At 41.1% G+C, this 15,672-nt stretch overlaps 1 protein-coding gene across 10 annotated transcripts in view; it reads left to right on the plus strand.

The window, feature by feature from the left end:
- The first annotated feature begins 6,377 nt into the window (after nucleotides 1-6,377).
- The window catches only part of ITPRID1 (ITPR interacting domain containing 1), a 69,864-nt gene continuing 60,569 nt past the window's right edge, over nucleotides 6,378-15,672 (plus strand). For all 10 annotated transcript variants that reach the window (XR_013960422.1, XR_013960423.1, XR_013960424.1 and 7 more), the window contains exon 1: nucleotides 6,378-6,621. The gene's annotated coding sequence lies outside the window, so the exon portion shown is untranslated. The remainder of the gene's footprint in view (nucleotides 6,622-15,672) is intronic.

Genomic DNA, 15,672 nt, shown 5'->3' on the forward strand with positions numbered 1-15,672 from the left:
TCCAGAGAAAAGATTTTTTTTTCCCAGAAAAGTGTAGTAGGGCTGCCTTTTCATTCCTTTTGGATACTTCCCCACTAAATAATACATGAAGTGATAAATGAATTTAGGGGGAACACTCTGCCTTCTGCAGCAACAGTAAAGGAAAAACTAGAGAGAGAGACATTACGGTATAGGGTATTTAGATAGTTTTTGGACTATAATGGACTACTATGTGGCCAGTAAACAGTAAGTCAGATCTATATGCTGGGACATGGCATGAAGTCTAGCAGGTGTTCATAAGAATCCTGGAGGATAATGATTGGAAATGATTATAAGAACTTCACAAGGTTGAGAAGGTGGGGGAAAGTTTGTTTTATATACATTGTAAAGTTTCACATGCTTACAATGAGCCAAACTGACACATTTTTATATAAAGAAAAAATGACTGAAGGAGGGGAATGTGAATGAGAGAATGAGAAAAGAGAATGAAGAAATCAGGGCACAGATTCCAAGAATATGATTGGTGAAGCTCTTTTACAGATGGGACTAATGATTTTCTGTTTCATGTTATAAGATGCCAAAGATATTGCGTTAAGAAAAGAAATTACCTATGTATTTCGAATCATCCTTAATAAATTATGTTGCTAATGTAATACTAAGTTCCTAATTAAGCTTTTAGCAAACTTAATATAATATTAGTAAAAAGGGGAAAGAAAGGGGGTACATTTGGGAATCTAGTTTAATTTAAAAAACAAAAGAAAGAAAAAAAGAGCTGGACTCCCAGAACCATAGGGCACACAGAGCAGGCTGGACAAGTTTCAGGGAATCTCAGGGATTGGGCAAGGAGAGAGAGGGGGCCAGGAGGCTAATAATGAAACCCCTCTTATAAACATTGTATTTTATAACGTACATAATATTTCATCACCTTGATGTCTTATAGGGTATTTAAATAGTTTTTTGTTATATTGTTTATGGGTTCTAGAAAATAAATATTGAAAATATTTTCAGAGAAGAGAAAAATATATCAAACCTTAGCCTTTTCAAATAAAAAGTCTACACAAATTATATGATCTTATTTGTTTTCTACTTCTTTGTTTCCATGATGCCTATAAAGTTCAATCATGCCTCTCACTATATAAGTTAAGACACCCTGGATATCCTTCAAACCTCACCGAGGGAAATTTCAGGGGCGGTGGCATGTCGTATAAGGGAGGTAGAAAATGTGGCTGAGTTAGAGATGGTAACGCTCAGAAAAAGAAAGCAGCTGCCCTAACTGGTTTGGCTCGGTGGATGGAGCGTTGGCCTGCGGACTCAAGGGTCCCAGGTTCGATTCCGGTCAAGGGCATGTACCTTGGTTGCGGGCACATACCCAGTGGGGAGTGTGCAGAAGGCAGCTGATCGATGTTTCTCTCTTATCGATGTTTCTATCTCTCTATCCCTCTCCCTTCCTCTCTGTATAAAATCAATAAAAATATATTAATTTTTTAAAAAAAAGAAAGCAGCTTACTCTAAGTGGCACCGATAAGAGATGGTGAGATGGTGAAGCTGAGACCTAAATCTAAGTCTGTGTCACCGAAGCTATACTCTTAAGAAAAACATCACATTTCATATGAATGAGAGAACTACATGCTCATGTGGCTGTAAATAGAGCCTCATGCACCCAGTCACACTTCTTAAAAGCACCGTTTTCACAGAATCGATGTAGAGACTGCTCCGTGACAACAGGTGACGGGCACCAAAGATGCCTAACTCGGAGGTTGCTGCGAAGGTGGAGTTCCACACAGGAGGTGCCCACTCCACTGGATAATGGCGATACAGTGGGCAGAATAATGGCCCCATACCAAAGAAACCAAACATGTCTGATATGTTCCCTTACATATCAAAAGGGACGTTGTAGATGAGATTAAGTTAAGGATCTTGAGAAGGAGAGATTAGCTGGATTCCAGGGTCCTGATTAGAGAGAGGCCGGACAGTCTGAGTCTGAGAAGTGGATGTGATGATGGAAGTGGAGGATCAGAATCAGAGAGAGATCTGAAGCTGCTGCAATGCTGGTTTTAAAGATGGAGGAAGGGGCCGTGAGCCAAGGGATGTGAGCAGCTTCTGGAAGCTGGAAAAGGCCAGGCAATGGATTCTCCCTTAGAGCCCCCAGAAAGAAACACAGTCTTGCTGGCACCTTGATTTTAGCTCAGTGAGGCCCATTTTGGACTTCTGTCCTCAAAAACAATAATATAATAAATTTGTGTTGTCTTAGCTACTCAGTTTGTGGTGATTTGTTGTAGCCCAATAGGAAAAAGCATACTATAATGGGCTTTTCTACATGAACTTGATATTTCAGGCAATCAGTGTCAGTTGGGGTTAGGAATGGAATAGCCAGAGAACATTGCTGATTAAGAGGTGGAAGAGTCTTACCCTTTGAGACAGCATGGAGGGACCTGGAGAGTATCATGCTAAGTGAAATAAGTCAGTCAGAGAAAGACAAGTATCACATGATCTCACTCATATGTAGAATCTAATTAACAAAATAAACTGATGAACAGAGTGGATCCAGAGACATGGAATCATGGGACAGAGTGTGGAATCTCGGAAGGAAGGTGGGGCAGGATGGGTGAATGGGAGATAATCAACCATAGACCTTGTATGCATATATGCGTAACCTATGGATGCAAACAGTGGGGTAGTGAGGGCCCGGGACAGGGGACAGGGGTGGGCTAGAGAGGGTCAATGGGGGGGAAAAGGGGACATATGTAATACTTTCAACAATAAAGATTTTTTATTAAAGAGAGAGATGACAGAATCACTAATGTTGTAAGGGCATCAGAGTTTAATTAAAGCCTACTTTTTATATCACAGTTCAGTTCAGTTTATCAGACATTTATTTCCTGCAAACAGAGTAAATGGGAATACAGTTCAGCTACCTGGAGTGGCCTGGAAAATTTCCTCCAAATACCCTTCATTTGCATTCTGGAAGCATGTTATACCTCAGTGCGGCAATGAGGGATTCACAGCATGCATGGCTGTTTGGAGTCATAGCTTTCTAACCCGTTTCAGGACTCAAGATTGGTGAGCTGCCTCCATTTCATTACTGTTCTACGTGGTCAGATTTAACATGTTCATTGTTAAAAAGCAACTTTATTTTTCTTATCCACTTTGATCTATTCTGTCAAGTGGGTAATCTAAGTCAGAAGACTGTGCATTTTCCCCATGGGGATCAGTAAAGCGAGGTAGTAAAAAAAATAAGGGTGTGTTTTGTTGTTGTTATTGCCAGTATAATGCAGCTCATAAACGTAAAATATATCTTGAATTGCTCTGCTTCTAAAAAACTTTATTTACCTAGCCTGTATTATCTTCGGTTATTTTACACAGTGTTATAACCTTTTGCTTATGACTCCATCTCTATCCTAAAAAATGAACTTCTTAATTCAGGGAGAATATCTTATTCTTATATCTATAATACCTAGAAGAATGCAAGCCCAGAGATGCTGCTCAATAAATACTTACTGAGATGAAATTTTAAGTGAATACATTTGAGTTCAGATCTAAAATCCAGCCTCGATTTCCTCAGTGAGCTCTAGACCTATATATTCAGACTGCCTGCACAATGATCATTGTCATCATCACTCATACAATCACCGTACACCTAACAATGATTGCACCAAGTGGACGAGCCGTTTCTCATGCATTATTGCAGTGATCCCAACAATAAGTCTCAGAGGGAGCATCCATAAAATAAGTATTTTCATTTTGCTGGTGAGAAGCATGAGTCTCGGGAACTGTGACTTGCCCAGTTTCTCACAGGTAATGAAGTATTGGAGCCAGAGTGGAACCAAGCACTTGTGGCTTCAAGTCACAAGCAATTTATTGAGCAACCGGGTTTTTCAGTCTCAACACTCTTGACATCTGGGACTGAAACATTGTGTGTTTATAGGGTTGGGTGACTACTGTTTGTATTACAGTGTGTTTACTGTATTTTCCTCCTTCCTATGACAACCAAAATGTCTCCAAACATTGCCAAAAGTCTCCTTGGGGTCAAAATGAGTTCCAATGGAAGATCAATGATCTAATGGCAGGCACAATGTGGTAAGTGCTGTGGGACAAGCATAAGCAAAATAAGAGTAAAATCGGGGGAGGTCCCTTCATAGTGAAGGTAGAATTTGATTTGGATCTTTATCGTAAAAATGATTGAATTGACTGAGCAAGATTTATTGTGATGAGTGAATATCAAATGTGTGTTGAGCATGCGTGATGTTTTAAATTTAACTCTAAGGGGTAAAATGTAATAAACATTGTTAAATGTTTTCCTAAAACGAAATATCATCTTAACATCCATGGGGTGGAACAGAGCTAATCTCATGATATGCACTTGGCATCATATTGTCTACTAATGAGTGCTTAGGAAAGAATTGACTCCCATCTATTTTGGTAGCTTACTAGCCTATCAGTCATCCCCAGTCATCATTTAATTGTACTGTACATGGAGTTGGTATTTTCTAGTCAGCTTCTGGCTCATTGGGAATGCTCAAAAAATATTGAGCTTGATTATCTTTGCATGCATGTGTAAGGAAGGAAGGCCTACCTTTAGCTCTTATCTCCTAGCTATGGTTCTTGGATTTAGAAACTCTCAACAAACAAGAACCAACTTCCTGACTTAACTTGGTGAAACCAGACCAACTAGGCTAAATCTACTTCTATTCAGAACCATTAAAAAATTGAGAAAGATTCTGACATTTCTGAAACATATGCTCTACCTCCCTGAATGAAGGGAGGAAAAGTGTATAGGAGCTGTTGGTATACTCTTTTTTGAACTCTGAGAATAAATATTATTGTTAGGAGTATGGATTTGGGAATTAGATAGACCTAGTTTTGCCTGATTCCTGGCTCTCTTCATTATGACTTGTGTGACTTTTTTAATATCTGTGAACCTCAGTTTCATCATCTATAAAATGGGAATAAAAATAATTCCTACTTGGAAGAATCAAGTAAGAAAATATTGACTTGAGGGGTTTGGCACAAGTCAATAATAAATGATGGCTATCATCATCTGATTTTTGTCACCACTGTTAAGTGCAGAATTCCTAGATGGGCTCCTGAGAGTAAAGGTCTCAGATACTGGTGGTGGAGGTGGGAGAAATCCTAAAAGACAGGGAATCTCCCAGGAGAGGGTGAGGGCCAGGGTGAGGGCTATTCCAGTCCTGTGACACTAGAAGCTCACCAGCTGTCAGAGGGGGAGGGAGGACACTTGGTAAGGCCCTTTCCCCTCATTTCCCTTGAAGACAACCTCAGTACTTCCCTTTTAAATATGGGGGTTCCTGTGTGTTTGAAGTTAGATGTCATCTGAAATGCATGTGGTCTTTTCCATCATTTCAAATTCTAATAATGCAGTTTATCCAAATGAAGGGTATTGCTGTCATACGTGACTGAAGAATGTAATAATTATCAGGTAATAGTTTAGTATGATGCCCTTTACAAGGATGCATGCTGAATATGACTGCAAAGTTTAATTTTCAAAAAATAAGGTTGATAGCCCTAGCTGGTTTGGCTCAGTAGATAGAGCGTCAGCCTGTGGACTGCAGGGTCCCAGGTTCAATTCTGGTCAAGGGCACATGCCCGGGTTGGGTCTTGATCCCCAGTAGGGGGCATGCAGGAGGCGGCCAGTTGATGATTCTCTCTCATCATTGATGTTTCTATCTCTCTCTTCCTCTCCCTTCCTCTCTGAAATCAAAAATATTTTTTTAAAAAAATGAGGTTGATAATGTGCTTACTTGCCTGTCTAAAGTGAAATTGTCTGAATCTTCCAAATAAATACTGTATAGATACTGAAATTTCAAGGAGGATAGGACTGACAGTTAGCCCTTACTGTTTGGCCCCTTCCTTATGTGTTTGGGAGTATGCACATATATTTACGTTTTGTTCCCTCTGAACTTTCCTGGGAATTGAGTTTCTCCATCCAGAATATCAAGTTCTGCCGTCCCCATTTCCAGTGATGGTTTGCAATGCAAATCACTGGGGCTGGTAACACGCTGTAACATCACCATGGTAACCAAATGAAGACAAGTTCACTCTACTTCCTCAGCAAAGGATTTTTCAGTCCTGCACTCAGGGCAGATGTCACTGCCAACAGTTCGAAGGGCAACACTTCCTCTGAGTCTAGTTCTTCATAAGTCCAACCACTTCTAACTACTTTCTCACGGCTTCCTTTCTTCAGAGGGCTGGATAGAGAGAATCACTATGTGTCTTTATCCTCAACTTGACCGTGGACTTTGGCGAGCAAACTGTCCTGGCTTTCCATGACTAACATTTAAATAAGAGCAGATGGGAACCTGGGCCACAGTTCTGTGGTCACAAGGACTTATTAGTGTTCCCAGCTGTGATGCTCACGGAAGCAGGAAGGTATCCAAGTTCTCTCCAGAGACTTTGGAGCACAAGCTCCAAGGGCCACTGCTCTGCCGAGACACTTGTGTTCTACTTTAGTAACTCCCATAACGTGTTTGTTTGTTTCCCAGCCTGTGGGGGAGGGGATAAGAGTTCTCTGTTCTCATTTTCTCTCAGTTGGAATGAAAGGGCAGCTCTGGCATGTTCTGAAAGCTTTTTACCTGCTGCTGTGTGACTGGGTGATTCCCAGGAAGAAAGGCCATTAGCAATAAGGTAAGCATCTAATTGTCGTGGGTTCTGGCCTGGATGGTTTCTGCACCCCATGGCTCCCTGGGTGACTGCCATTAACACGGGAAGATCTGAAACACAGGGAATGGGAAGCTCTAGGCTCACAATTGTTAGCAGAGTATTTCCCCTACGTTGTAACTACGTCAAGCAGGTTTCTGAGGTGAGATGCAGAAATTATATTTTTCTTTTCGTAGCTATTCTTTGTAGCTTGGGACTTTTATGTCGTGTTCGCTGGTAACTTTTTTCCTTACAATCTGAGGGAAATCTAATAATTAAGATGAAGTAAAGGAGTTAAACTCTTTGGCTGTTAACTAATCAGTGAATTCACGGAATATACCAACTGAGCTTGAGGTGCTGGGGCCATGTGGGATTTTTTGGTCCAGGTGGAACCTGCTATCAAAATGAGAAGTTCTTTTGAAAGAGTAGAGAAAAAGGATTCAGGGATAGGCTTACCAGATAAATGAAAGACACCAGTTACATTTGAATTTTAGAAGAACAGCAGTGTTTTTGGTATAAATATGTCCCAAGTGATGGGCCATACTTATGCTAAAAATTATTTGTTTTTTATCTGAAGTTCAAATGTAACGCCATATCCTGCATTTTTAGTTCCTAAACCAGACAACTTGATTTAGGAATGAAAATTAGAAAAGGTTTTAAGAAAAATAAATGAGCATCCACTTTTATCTCTATAAAACTTACACTATTATTTTCTATTGAAAAAAAAATCACCTAATTATCATTGTCTTATTATACCATATTAGGAAGTGATTTAATACTGGGGCTAAAACCTTAAAATAATAAGTGAGTTCAGAGTTCAATGGCACTTGCTTCATAATGTTAACTCAAGGCTAGATATTGGAATTGATTGTGATCAGATTTTACTAGTATGTAGGATTCATGCCTGGTTGACGGTTAAGACGCCAGACTGCTGCCTGGAGAGCCTTGCTCAGAGCCTCTTTAGCACTGTCCCCATGTGGGTGTCCTGTGTTGAGAGATACTGACCTCCTTGTCTCTTGAGGCTGCGCCTTAGGGCCAGGCTGAAAGAACCCAGGACTGGTCACCTCCCAGATCAGGCTCCTCCAGGACTCTAGAGGGCGCCCAAGGGGAGCAGGGTGCAGAGGTGCTCTGAGTGTCCCCAGCACTGGAAAACACTGCTCGCCTTCTGAGAGCATGGTCCAGCGTGGTGGGGTTCTGCACAGTCGCAGGTGATCTCTGAATACTTCAAAGATAAATCAAGCAAGTTCATGAATGTTTTAGGAAGACAAATGATACAGAGAAAATGAGCATTTTTTTTAACAATACTTGTAATTTTATTGCAGAGTACAAAAAAAAAAAGTATTTTAAAGAGTCTATTTGTCTTCCATGACATTGACATCTTTAAGCCAGAACAGGTTAGTCACCTTGTAAAATGCCCCTCGATTTGGACTTAGTAGATAATTCTTTATGATTAGATACAGCTTATGCATTTTGGGGTAGGAATAGCTCAGAAACAAGGAGGCATCATATTAGGAGGAACATACTGTTGTATGTCCCACCCGAGATGTGAATATGGACACTTGGTATCTTAAGATGGTATCTGCTGAATTTCTCCACTGAGAAGTTACTCTTTTCCCCTCTGTATTTCTTAAGGTTGGTGACATCTCTGATGTCAGAGGAGTAAAAAATAGTGCCGTTGGAAAGGGGACTTAGACATAATAACTGGCTTAAATATTGATTTCTTCTCCTCACTATCAGATATATTTCTTTGTGTTCTTGGACAGAACCATCATGATCCTTTGCTATTGGATTGAAATATGATGTAATTTTTTGTTGTATGACAATATATTTTTAAACTTCAGATTTGCACACCTGAAGATCTTAAATTGAATTGCTTGACCCATCATTATTTGTTTATTTTTTTAAATTTATTAAATTTATTGGGACGACATAGGATAATACAATTATATAGGTATCAAGTGTACAATCCTATAATATCTGCATATGGTATTGTGTGTTCACCACCCCAAGTTAAGTCTCCTTTCATTATTTATTCCCCTTTACCCTCTTCCATTTCCCTCCACCCCTTTCCCTCTGGTAATCACCATACTGTTGTCTGTATCTATGCGTTGTTCTTCCTTTGTTTAATCCCTTTGACTTTTTTACCCAACCTCCAACCCCTTCCCCTGATCACTCATTTTCTAAAGGTATTAGGAAGGGCATATGAAAGGGATGTGTAATAGAGCTCAACTAAAAGTATTCTCAAGAGAAATTACCATCTGCATTGGTCAGGGTTCTCCAGAGAAATTAAATAGAATCTATCTATATCCATATCCATATCCATCTATTATATCTATCTCTATCTCTATCTCTTTGTCTCTATCACTATCTCTAGTCTATATCTATATCATCTCTATCTATATATAGAGAGAAAGGCAGCAAGAAAGGGGGAGAGATATAAATATCTGTATCTATTTATTTGTCTATAGATTTATTACAAGGAAGATGTTCACACAATTATGGGACATGAGCAGTTCCATGATCTGCCATCTGCAAGCTGGAGACCCAGGAAAGCTGGTGGTGCAGTTCTAGTGTGAGTCCAGAGCTTGAGAACCAGTTGTAAAGAACCAGGTGTAAATCCCAATTCCAGAGCAGGGAGAGACTGACATCCCAACGCACTCAGCGAGGCAGAGCAAAAGGAATTTTCCCTTCACCCTATTCTTCTGTTCAGGCCCTCAACAAGTTGAATGATGCCCACCCACGGGGTGAGCAATCTGTGTTACTCAAGCTACTGAGTCAAACACTACTCTCTCCTGGAAACACCATCAGAGACACACCCAGAAACAATGAATAGCCAGATATCTGGGCACCCCGTGGCCCAGTCAAGTGGATACATAAAATTAATCATCACGCCGTCAGTTAAGATGACTTGTGATTTCAGTAAGCTAACACTGAAGAACATCTGTTTAATTGTTGCAAAGCCACTGCTTAATAGCCCTTGGGTGAAATTTATGCTGTAATTGCTCACATGCATTTTAATCCCCTTATCTGGAACATTTGCCTCCCCATTATCTCATCTTTAAGAGCCGGAGCCAATACTTCCCCTTCCAAGAAGGCTTTTTTATGCCCCTGAATGAACATTTTCCTCCTTTAATATTTGAGAACAGTTGTTTTGTACTTCTCCCAAAATGCATATTATATTCTGCTTCAACATATACAGTTAATAAGTAGTATTTCTTATAACCAACTGTAAGCTCCTCAAAGTTGCTTTGTACACAGTAGACAGTAAACTATTAAATTAAGCTGAATTAGTAGATATTATTGAGCACGGGTATCTAATGCACTTTTGTGAGCAACTACTAGTACACAGTATGGTGCCTGATATGACAGAAACTACAAAGATGAGTAAGTCACAATTCCCACCCACGGAGAGCAAAGACAGAGTCCGGGGTCAGAAGTAATCATTCATTCATTAAACAGTTATTGCTGGTTACCTATTATTATTCATGTCCTAGACTATGTACCACAGATACAAAACTGCATAAGGCACAGTCCTGGTCCCCCAAGGAGTTCATTTAGTTGAGTGGAAAGGCAGAAGTATAAATAAACCACTTGACTGTGAAGAGTACTTCAGAAAGGGGTTACATAGGTTGCTGTGAGTTCCAGAAGAGGCTAAGGTGGGAGTAGAGATCGGTAAGAAGAAAAGGTTCTATAGAATAAGTTCTCTTTGAACTCAATGAAATGGGATTCAGTAATGAAAAGGGCAGTGCTGCTAGGGGCATCTACACCCCATGGGATAAGCGAAGAGGGTGCGTTTGAGAACAAGTAGTTCTGTGTATCGGGAACATGGTGTGCAAGAAGAGCCTGAATTGCAATGATGTGGGAATAGGGGGCCAGAAGTAGATCATAGATACGAACATCCTTTCATTCTTCCCTCTAGGATGAGGCAAGGCAAATGTTGAGAAGACAAGAGTAGAAATGAAGAAAAAAGAGGGATTCATTGAGAAAGAAAAATCACTTCAAAGTTGAAAAGGGATTGGAACAGGGCTAGCAGTCAATAAAATCAGTTGATCCAACCTTACCAGCCTTGAAGGCATTTCAAGTATCCAGGAAGCTATATGATGATTCTTGAATTAATCATTGTTTGCTTATTTTCACCAGCGAAAGATGAAAACTCGAAGTCCAAGAGAACTGACTTTGGGTTCCAACTTGGGCACAACTGCCTTGTCTTTTAATCCAGCTTACTCCTAAATGGCAGGAGTGAGCACCCTTCACATATTTCATGGTGGGAGGAAGCCACCCACAGAGCAAGTCATCACAGACTGCTTGTTCTTCCCAACAGAGTGTTGACAGAACACTCTCTTCCCCGGGATCTGCCTCTACTTCACTGAATCACTCGGAAATCTTTGCAAGTATTTGTGGGGTTTGATACTTGGATAGGGAGGAAGAGCAGAAGGGCATTCCTGGCTTGGCTTTGTGGCTTGAGTTACTGAGTGGTCTTCCAAAGCCATGAGTAACAGGAACAATGTTATATTCTTCCCACTTTTATAGTTTGGACGAACATAGCTTTAAAATCTTTTTTAAGTGTGAGCTGTGAACTGCATTGGTCAAATACTAAGCAGTTTATGTGGTGGCTAGAAATAGAATAATCAACTTATCGAGTTATCTCATGTCATCTAATTTTCTCATATAGTGAAAGAACATAACATTCCAAGACAATTTAAAACTCCATGCTCAATGTCATGCAACCAGTTAGCTATTTCTTGATGAATGAAAATCAACTTCTTTTTTGTTTCTCTGGTAATGAATTAAGATCTTTATCTTTTTAGCACTTAAAAGGCACATAAGAGAAGGTTTTAAAAAAAAGGTATTTACTCAGATAGTTTGGGTTGAAATGGCAGAAGTGGGCATCAAGTGGTTACTCAGAAAACCTTGTTTCTAAGTAGAGGTAGAAATATAGATATTTGAGTATGTATGTATGAAATCTTTAATGATTTTATAACCAAACTAGAGGCCCAGTGCACAAATTCATGCACAGGTGGGGTCCGTTGGCCTGGCCAGTGATTGGGACCATCAGGGCAGGCCGGCCAGGGGGAGGGACCGTGGGAGGTTGGCCGGCTGTGGGAGGTTGGCCAGCCAAAGAAGGTTGGCTGTGGGAGCGCACTGACCACCAGGGGGCAGCTCCTGCGTTGAGTGTCTGCCCCCTGGTGGTCAGTGCACGTCATAGCTACAAAACGGTCGTCTGGTTGTAATGGTTGCTTAGGCTTTTATATATATAAATTTGCTTTGATATTTCTTGATTCCTTGTTGGCATTCATTTAAAGTTTAAATTTTAAACAGTCATTCATTTAATAATCATACATTGAGCACCTTTTCCATACAATTATGATATGAGAGCTAGGATCTCGGTCCTGAATAAAATCTCAGTGTGGTTAAACAGAAGTGTAAACACAGACTTACAAAACAATTGAGAATACTTTACTAGTGGTTTGCACTGAACCATGGGATTACAGAGGAGAAATTAAAGCCATACGAATATAAGGAGAGCATGTAAATAGAGAGGATAAGAAGGGGCTGATGACTGAGATATAAAACATTCAAAATTTAGAGGTTAGAAAGAGAAACCAGGAAAAGAGCTTCAGAAAAATGCTTTGAGTGAGATAGGAGGAAATCTGGATGAGTATGGTATTAGAAAACAAATGAAAAGATTATTTCCCTTAAGATAAAGTAGTCAATTCCATCAAATGCTGCTGAAAATTATAAAAGGATAAGAACTGATAGTTGATCATTGGCATACTGATTTGAGTTTGTTAAAAAAAGAATTGGGAGGTGTGGATGGTGCTGTAAATCAGTCTTTTGCAGTGATCCAAGCAGCATGATGAGTTCTGATGTACATCAGGTTGATGACCATGGAAGTGGTTGGTCTGAGATATTATTATTAAGGGTCCTGCACCTCTATTTTTTTTTTAATGTCTTGACGTGAAAGGATTGGAGGAATCAAGGAAGACTCATAAGTTCTTGGCCCAAAGAGTGGTATCATTTATTAAGATGAGAAACACTGGCATAAGATGGGTATGGTGGGGGCAGGGGATTTCAAGTAGAAGTTAAGGAAAGAATAAAGAATTGAGTGTAGCATGTATAAGCTAAAGATGTCTATAGGTATCTATAGAGATGTCAAATAGCTCTAGAAGGGGCTCAGGGACCCTGTTCTGAAGCTCTGGACCAGATTTGAACATATGAACTTGGGACTCACCATCCTATCTAATAAAAGAGAAACATGCAAATTGATCATACCTCCACTACACCCACAAGCCACGCACACCAGCCAATCAGGAGTGAGTATGCAAATTAACCCAACCAAGATGGCTGCAGCCACAGAGAGAGCAGAAGGCTTGGGTTGCCCCCGGCGATGGAGGAAGCCAAGCTTCTCGCCCTGCCCTGGCCGGCCCTGGCCTCCGCTCAAGGCTACAAAGTTTCAATTATAGAAGATAAATAATCCCAGATACCAGGGCTTCTGCTTGGGTCGCTGGGGGGCGTGGCTGGCCTGCAAACCACCACAGGCCCCTCGCCCAGGCTGCCCCACACCCCAAGGGAACCCCCACCCTGATCTGGGACACCCTTCAGGGCAAACCAGCTGGCCCCCACCCATGCACCAGGCCTCTATCCTATCTAATAAAAGAGTAATATGCAAATTGACTGTCACTCTGGCACACAAGATGGCTGCCCCCATGTGGACACAAGATGGCCACCACAAGATGGCCAGCAGGGGAGGGCAGTTGGGAGGGACCAGGCCTGCAAGGGAGGACAGTTAAGGGGCGATCAAGCCTGCAGGGGAGGGCAGTTAGGGGCAATCAGACTGGCAGGGGAGTGGTTAGGGGGTGATCAGGCTGGGAGGCAGAAGCGGTTAGGGGCAATCAGGAAGGCAGGCAGGCGAGCATATAGTCAATTCCATCAAATGTGGTTAAACAGAGCCATCAGTCCTGGATTGTGAGAGGGATGTCCGACTGCCCGTTTAGGCCCGATCCTGGTAGTTGGACATCCCTCAAGGGGTCCCAGATTTGAGAGGGTGTAGGCTGGGCTGAGGGTCACACACCCCCATGCACGAAATTCATGCAACGGGCCTCAAGTCTGTTTAATAAAGAACTACAGTAGGAGTTAAAGATTAAGGGGGTCAATGGGGAACTATTTTAAGATGGGAAACATTATAGCATGTTGAAAGCTCAAGAGAATGATCCAGTGGGGAGAGGGGATGAAATGGTGCCCAAGAATAGTTTGCAAGTAAAATAGAAGGGATGCTTGAAATTGGGGTTTTGGAAGGTATTCACTTATAGCAATGAAGTTTGACCATGGGAATCAGTAGAGGGAAAGACTGTTGAAAGTGGGCAGATTATTGAACTGAGCAGTTAGATGTTATTGGATCATCTATATGGATAATTAAATCTTCCAGAAAGATAACAGAACAACCATTTTATAATTTTCAGTAAATGAGGCAAATGTCCTAGATGTGGACGCCTACATAGTCTGATGTATATTCTTCAGAGAATGAAGGAAACAAAGTCTGCAAGCAGCTATGATAGACATGGACGAAATTTACTATGGTCCCAATTCAATGGACATCAAAGAAAAATCCACATCTTGAGAGAGTGACAAAGGAAGTGATGCCCATGTTTCAATTAGAGAAAGGAGGTAAAGGAATATTCAGTGGAGAGCTCAGGATAAAAGGGATTTGGAAGGTGACAGTCTGTGAATTCCAGAGGGCTCAGGGGTTGGAAGAGTCTGGGAAGGGTGGAAGACTGGACCAGCTGAGGCAATGTTCACTGCCATATGAGCATGGCTATAGGGCATGATTGGGGTTACTCCTATGGTCTCCTGAGGTAAGAAGTGTGAATCAGCTCTCTTAGGACTGGTTGCTTAGTTAGTGTATGGAGGGAGATGAATGGTATTGGTCTCATAGTAATCATCTTTTCAAGAGCATGAGGGGTTCTGGAGGCTTCCTTTTTAAACTTCTATGAGTGGTGTTATAGCTGGGGAAGGGGGCGGATCTTCCTAGCCCACATGGCTCTATGCAGACTTCTGTTATGTCCTGCTCCTAGGGAAGTCATTGTATATGGCGGATGGAGGGGAGCAAGGCAAGCTTGACACCATTTAAGATCTTATGAAGGCTTGAGCAGAGGCTGAGGTACTGAGGATCTGTGGTGGGGACATAAAGATGCTGAGATCCCTGTGGACTCAGAATGCCTTGGGGATGTTCTTCCATTATGCTATTTTCTTCTTGACCAAGGGGTCCTTCAGAAGTGGTGGCCAGGCTAGAGCTTCAGCCTATCATTGTCACCTTGAAATTTAATTCATAGATGATGGAATTTCCAGACTTTGATATGAGCCTCTAATCATCTCAGGGAAATCTGTGTTCTCATGGTTGCAGAAATATTTTATTCGCACATTCTCCAAATATATCAACTTCTCAATTATCTAAACTAAGTAGTCTCAAAATACCCAGGTTATCCATACACTAAGAGTATCAAATGTATCTCCCATGAGAAAAACTTTTATTGCATTAATTGGTGATTCTTCTCCTTTACTTGACAGTTCTTGGCATTACAATGACAGGAGGCAACACAGAGAAGAGAGGGAAAGGGGGAAATAAAAATTGACCAATATGGGCATTGATTCTTTTGTAGACATTTTTCATTAAATTTTCCCAAAACCCTATGGAATGGTTATTTCATACTCATTACAGACATGAAGAAGTAGATGATCAGAGATGTTTGAAAATTTCCCCAAGGAGATGTCAGGGAAGCAGCAGAGCTGAGATTAAAATCTGGGATTATCTGACCTGAAAGCACTTGTTCTTTTAACCACATAAAAACCAAGAATACTGGCTATGACAACTGGATGTTTCTCTCCCAAATAACCAAGCAGTCAACTAATAGTTACCGATTCTTCACCGTGGGCAAAGAGCTGTGCTGGGATCTATGGGGACACAGAGATAAGTAAAGAAAGCACAGCTCCTATTTTCCAGTATGAACAACCTTATTGGCAACTTGTTTGCATAGAGGTGCA

The sequence above is a fragment of the Plecotus auritus genome (genome assembly GCF_963455305.1).
Source record: "Plecotus auritus genome assembly, chromosome: 4".
Taxonomy (NCBI): domain Eukaryota; kingdom Metazoa; phylum Chordata; class Mammalia; order Chiroptera; family Vespertilionidae; genus Plecotus; species Plecotus auritus.